We start from the raw sequence: 7,361 nt of genomic DNA, 5'->3' as shown, positions 1-7,361 counted from the left end.
ATTTTAAATAATTAAATTCTAGGCATTTACATGATTTACAAAACAGAAAGAAACATTTAAACAGGATCTCTCTAAGAGTTGGCTAGTATACATTCGGCATTTAATGTATATGTACAGTGGATAGTAAAATGCTGCACATTCCGTACAGGTTTGCTTAAATCTAGGATAGTGTTGGACGGTAAAGCCCAACTTGTTGTAGTTCCCTTCATGGGGAATTTTGCCATATCGATATATTCTTTTCTAATGATACATTTGTGTGATAAAAATACAACATATCCTCAACACAATCTACAGCAAGCAAATTTGGATTTAGAGGTATTATCAACTTACTCTGTATTTATATTTTTTTGTAAAATACCGAAACCTCCAGCATTTACAGTGAACATATTGTAGATACCGCCTCCCTCACAAATGGCGATCAGAGAATGCGATAGTAATAGCATTTAGAAGACAGACGATGTGTTTTCCTTGTACCGGTATCCAGTGCACCCATTTGTAACTACAGCAGACCTCACATTAAAACCTCACATTGAAACCAAGAAACCTTCAAAGTAGGGCTGCACGATATATCGTTTCAGCGGCAACATTGCGATGTACGCATCCGCAAAAGTCACATTGCAGAACGTGCGATTTAGAAAAGGTAAACATATATCAGTCTACAATATATTTGTTTTTCAAATGCAAAACTAGCGTTATATGTCTTATATAAGGTAATTTACTCTGATTTATGGGTTATTGGATACACAGTTTATTATTATTTTAAACACGGTTTGTTGCTGTACTTAGACAGAATGATGTTGACCAAAAACAGGTACTTTGTCGAGAGTGCCTTGCAATTGTTGCCACAACCCGACCAATTTGTTCGATCATTTAAGGCGGCACCACAAATATTTGTATGACGAGTGCAAAGCATCTCAATGCCGTCCAAAGCAGAAATCTATTTCGGATGCATTGCCATTTCACGTCGCCAAAGACATGGTACCAATTAACACGGTTACCAAAGAGGGTTTTAAAATCATGATTTGTATATGAAAGCAACACACTCAATCGCACAACCTGAGCAAATACTGTATTCAGTACAGTTTAAGCAAATGGCATCATTATAAGTGTCCCTTCATTTTCATAATAATAATCTGGACCATACACAGTACACGGTACATACAATTTACACACACACATATATGAACTCCAATATATGTCAAACCAGGGTGAGGCTTGCTACAGCAAAATTATATATATTGTTAAAATGATGGAATAACATTGAATCTGTCATGCTGGATTACACAGGCCTATTTCTTTGTTTATTAGCCTGTGATCTGTGTTTGTCTGGTCTTCGTCACACACTTGAACGCCAACCGCCTATTACCTCAGAGTGTGGCATATACATGACCGATCATGATGTTTTCATGTGACTGTCAGACAATCACTTCACCGCGGCACTTTTCGTCTGCTGCGGCCCGTGCATGCTGACACATTCACAGAACAACTCCAGCAGCCAAAGTGTACACGTGCAATTTTGATGAATGGAGAACAAATGCGTCAGTAGCCGTCATTAAGAGCGCTCCACTCACAGCCCGGCACTGTGGCATTCACCGGATCCGACACGCGACCCGGCACGCGTTTTCCGATGCCTTCCACTGGTCTGCCGCCATTGGCCACGTTCCAGTGTTCTCATTGAACCGCAGCACATTTCAAGTCAAGCCGCTCGTTTTCAGTGCAGTGCTTTTATGACGGCATAGTTGCCCATAGATTTGTCTTGGCATTTCCGTGTAATTGCCGCGACTCGCTCACGTGTCACCAGAGGCTCATTTTCCCAGGAAGGACTGGCAGACTGCTCCAGCCGACTCTGCTGTAACCTTGACCCGGCTTGCGTGCACGTCAGGGGGCGACGCGAAACGACAGGTAATTTAATAAATGGAGGGCATGGTTTCACATCTTCATCTTCTTAGGTGTCCCCTGTGTTGCCCAGGAACACATTCAAATCATGCAAAAATAACAGCAACACAGGAGGTGTTACTGCCCAGGAGGTCAGCGTCCATTTTCTTTCCCACATCTTCTTCACAGGAACTACTTACCGCTCACCTGGGACTGCAGGGAAGAAAAGAGACTCTAAATACAGCCGGGTGTTCAGTAATATTACACAGTTTTGTAATTATTTCAAGTTTTACTTTAATAATATTACACTGAGGTGTTGGTGTTTGAGTGTGATGTGAAGGTAAGTAGGAGCAGTTTCCCTCCCTGCTCCACAGAAAGTGGACACGGCGCTTGGACACAAAGTTGAACTGGACGCCAGGGGAATGGTGAAGAGGCAAGGTGGCTTGGGAGAACTTCGGGAGGTCCACCACCAGGTAAGCTGTTGACATTCTGGATGATGTTACATATCTTTTAAGAATTGTTTGAGATTTGACAGCTGGGGGATTTTAATTTAACATTGAGTTTCCACCTATCAACAAAGCTGAATCCAGATTGATAGGATTGAACTTCCTGTTGCAATGTGGTATCTCATAAAACCAAGGACACTTTTGGCATTTGAATAGTTGCATTTCATTTAGCTTGATCTTTAGTGGCTGAATCCGTTAGCCTATTAACAGCTAATCTCAATGCAAAGCACAACCGTGGGTATGTCCTTTGTATTGTCAATGACAGTAGATAAAATCTAGCACGTCCTGAACACTTGTCATGTTGCATTTAGGACACCTCACTCAGTCATTGTCTAACAGAACGCGACAATGTTAATGAGCGTTAAAACTTAAATTCAAAATAGAATATTACCATTTGCTTGCTTCCTCCACTAATTCAGGCCCTGAAATCCCTTTAAGTCTGGAAGCCTTCAGTGGTCCCAATGTCTCTTGCCACTCGAGGGCCTGACAGAAGGAAAACATAATTCAACCATCACTCAACAAATGCTACTACATCTCTGTGGGTATGACTTTGAAAGTAGTGTATCACGTAGGGGGTTTAGCAGAGTGACAATATGGAACATTTCATGGGGGCACACTGGTATGTCAAACAAAAGCTCAGACCTTATGGCTTGAAAACAAAAAAGTATGTTTTCTGTTTTGTACCTTCCACACACGCACCCACGGCCAAGTGGTGGGGCCACCGTCCGTGTTTGATTAACAACAGAGGGACATGTTATTGGTACTACTTTGGTTTTGTCGCACTTCAGGAATTATAAACACAAGCAATACGCTACAGCAGTTTGCAACACGCAGCTTTAGGTCAATGAACTCAAGCTTGTGCAAAGCTCAGGCAAGGTGAACCACCTGTCTTTCGAAAGAAAAAAAAAGAAAAAAAAACTGCTTAATGCTGATGGCTTTTGCAGGCTGCCAAGACTCCCTGGTCTTGTAAGTGCACAGACAGAATGGCAGAGTCAGCAGTGTTTAAGTGCTCGGAGTCTGTACACTACATAAAACATACGTACGAGGCAGAGGTCGCTCGCAGATTGTCATTAACCTAACCGAGTGTAGCCCCTTATGGCCCCTTGGTGTAGCGTCCCTCAACCTGAATTAAATGTCCATAGACACATCCATCATAGACATCCAGTTTGTCTTACATGTAATACGATTATCCTAACCAGGTAGAGGGTCAACAACTGCCCCAATAAAAAAAAAAAGGCCTGTATTCATAAAGCATCCCTGAGTAGAATGGTAGGAGAGCTGATCTCCCATAACATCCTGATTCTCCCCGTCATCTTATTCATTAAGATCAAAAAAGCAAAAGTTTACCTGGATCAGCATTTCTACTCAGAGATGCTTTATGAAAACAGTCCCTGGTGGCAATTATAGGATAAGAGTTGACTATCAATGCATGAAGGTGATATCTGAGTAACGGCATGTAATAGGTGATAAATCAACCACGTCAGGCAGCGCAGAATTTTGAATATGTCACCCATGAGAATTCAACTATGACTGAACCAAAGAGGAATTAAAAATGTGAAAATATTGCGCTGTGATTATCCTGGTGAATTTGGCACCATGGCGATATACTGTGTTTCTTTACTATGGATTAATTAATTCAAAGTGTTGAACAGTAGCCTACAGGGAATTACCTCTAGAGGTAACAAACATATGAAATGATAATTTATTGGTTGGGCCTGAATTTGAGTCCATTATGTTCCATTTTGTATCTCAATATTATGTCACATATGCTGTGCAATTTTACATTACATGATCAAAAGGACAATGGGTTGTTCAACATTGGATTTGTGTATTATTCATATATATGGTTTCCCACAACCTTGATGCAACAATAGACTACAATAGTGAATTATTTTAAAGAGGTCTCTTGAATATCTGAGCCATTATATTTATAATGACATTTCAACGCATCGTGGACAACCACGATTAACACTAAAGGTTGAAAAGTCGGTGGGCGTGTGTGCGTGCTGTAAAACATAACTTCACATAATAGTCCTCATCTTTAGAAGCTCTCATTTCACACAATACGTCAATAATGGACCTGCGGAAACTTGCCAACCGAATAAAGGAAACTCAATAAGTTTACTTTGTTTGAATGCTCTTTAAATACTAAATAAATAAATAGTATCACACAAACAAAATGAATGTTTTTACCTATTCTCCCCTGAGTCCATGTTCGATACTTAGTCATCACGATGGATGCAATTTTTCCAAACAGTCGAAAGCCCCGAAGCTCAATAGGAAGAAAAATAATTGTTTGTATATTGCTGATGAAATAAACAGGGGGAAATCAAATGAAAAGCTCACAGATATTCAGCGTCTCTGAATTGAGGTAATATAGTGCAATTTGATGGAAATTAGCTAACGTAGGGGACAATTCTTGCTTTGCCCCAGGCAGAAATGGCACATCACAAAAACCCCTTAATAATCTAGAAAAACACCGGTGCACTTTGGGAACACAATCGCTATCGTATCTGTCAAAGAGAATCTTCCTCTACAGTACTGGCGTTACACGACTCAGTCATACATGTTCAGTTGAAGGTCTAGAAAACAGCCATCACTAAGTCACCCTCGGAGGACAAATGGAACTCATTATCTATGTATATTTATAATCCTCTAACATGTACAGTTTTACTTGTGACTCATCACAGGGTTCCTCGTGAGCGATGGCTACACGGAAGGCCAGCGGAAGTATGTGATTACGTGACATTAATGGACGTGCCTAGTTTATTCATCACAACTAGATTGGAATGAAGGCTCGGGCGACGTGAGAGCATCACAATGGATTTTCCTCGTGTTTTATGAGTGGATTCGAAGGGAGGGAAGGGTAACGTAATGCAGCAATCATTTACCGATTGTTCCAGCCCACCTCCGTGTAAGTGCAACGCCTAATTTCTATTGCCCTTCAGAGGCCATTACGGCACCTAACCCAATAAGGTAATTGACTCGGTGCACTGGGCTTCAGGGAATATCGCCGCCTGGCAATTTCCTCCGGGGGAGACGACAGGCTGAAATACCAACACTGTCTGCTTCAATTGAGCCGGGCTCTCGAAACGGATTGTGTCCTTTTTAGCATTGCTCTTGTGTACAGTGCGCATATTTGAACTGTTTTTTTTTTATTTTTTTGTCTGGTTTTTCTAGACCCTTTTAGATTGGTGTCACTTGTTTGAATTTGCTCACAATTAATTGATCACACCTGCGATTTTTTGGTATGTATTTTTTGTAATTTTTCACGGAAATATGCAAATCAATGTCAATATGAATTGCATTTTGGCCTTAAACAAACTTTTTTACTGCTTCAACTGAAAGCAGAAATATGTTGGACAGATCTTTACTGTATCCAGGCCAACATCGAGTAGCCTATATACAGTTTTCAGCAGATTTATCTCAGTAAAATAGAAATAACATAATACTATGTATTCAATTATATCTCTTCTATTATATTACACCAGCATATAAATATGTTCATTTAAACAGAATAAAACGTAATAGCAAATACTTTCTTCAAGGCTAGATCAAGGTCATTTCATTGAAGGGATTGTAAATCGCCATTAGCTTGGTACCAACAAACAATTCAAAAAAATCTTTCTACTGTGATTTCTGTTGTTGTTATAGTTAGATTAATCTCAGTTCACGTTGGGGAGGGGACTTGGGCACTTTTCATTTAGGATTTAAACCCTGGTCTCAAAATGTTGAAGCTAACTGCGAGGCAGTGACTTTACTATTCAGGGGCTCCCTGATGAAATAAAATGAACGTGTAATTATACAATAACTCATGTTACTGTGCTGCATGATACTCACATGTTCATCAAGGGTTCTCCATAAATGCAATCATTGTACAGACACCCTCCACATGATTAGTTTGGTCTGTCATCCATTCCATTGATCCGATCTTAAGCTAATAAGTGTGACAGAGTCAATCAAATGTGGCAGCCCGGTGACCGCATATAAACGTGAACAGCGGACATTGCAGGGTGATAGAGAAATAATAAAACACTCTGGGCCTGATTCAGATTGGAGACGTGAAGACTTAATGTGAACCAAAGTAAAAAAAAAAAACATGGACTTAAATTGCTCTTATTTTATTTCACGTGGGTCTAGTTCAGTCAACGTATTTCAAGATCTAATGGGTACATGAGACTTTTGATGAACAGGTGTTGTGAAAAAAAACTTGTGTGAGGATCACATGTTAGTGACTGGTGGTAACCTGGAATGAATCCCAATCCACTTGGTGTAATGCATATGCTTCTAGTAGAATATTATTTGTTGATAAAAATACAATGGACTATAGCAGTTCGTAATATCTCAGCTGGGATGTGTAGAATTTCATTGGTTCATTTTATGGTCTTCCTTGTATCACACACCCCCAAACCATCAGTGTCCTACTTTCTAGTTCACAACAAATGAAATGCTGCAGCAGGCAATTTGAGTTATTTGTGGTCATTTTGCCAAAAGTGTATTTGTATCAGGGAGCCCATGATTGCGCTTTGAAAACAGTAAATGTGTGCATATGGAAGGACCCTCACTTCCCTTTGATGAGGTGAACAATTTCAATGTGAGAGGTTGCTAAGCACCCTGGCACTATACACAGGCCCCATTTGAAAACAGCGGGTGCTTGGCAACTCTTGAAAATGCAATTAATACCACAGCGCATATTTATACAACATATACAGTTGTGGCCAAAAATATTCACGCTCTTGCGCTAGATTTCTATGATTCCCCATTTTATCTCAAATAAAGTGAAAGGGGAGAAAAAGTTCCCGGGTGCTTTCATTGATTTCACAACTTCACATGACCAATGAGTTTGAAATGTTTTCAGTGGAGACAGTTTGATTCTCATTTACTGGTTTATTCATCACACTCTTAAATTGCCGGTGCCAACTAAGAACGAGACAAAAGAACATTATGCTCCTTGTACCAATATCAAGATGGTGAAGACCA

The 7,361-nt window shown here is 40.1% G+C and overlaps 1 long non-coding RNA gene across 1 annotated transcript; it reads right to left on the bottom strand.

Moving 5' to 3' along the window:
• Positions 1 to 1,041: 1,041 nt before the first annotated feature.
• On the bottom strand, positions 1,042 to 6,437 carry LOC105020025. The gene is made up of 4 exons (XR_828689.3): positions 4,575 to 6,437; positions 2,773 to 2,864; positions 2,183 to 2,364; positions 1,042 to 2,088 (listed from the first exon to the last, which is right to left on the bottom strand). It is a non-coding gene; the product is annotated as an uncharacterized LOC105020025 (long non-coding RNA).
• Positions 6,438 to 7,361: the final 924 nt, after the last annotated feature.

The sequence above is a fragment of the Esox lucius genome, chromosome 22 (assembly GCF_011004845.1).
Source record: "Esox lucius isolate fEsoLuc1 chromosome 22, fEsoLuc1.pri, whole genome shotgun sequence".
NCBI classification, from domain to species: Eukaryota; Metazoa; Chordata; class Actinopteri; order Esociformes; family Esocidae; genus Esox; species Esox lucius.
Note: the sequence above shows the minus strand (reverse complement) of the source record. Positions and strands in the feature narration are given on the sequence as shown.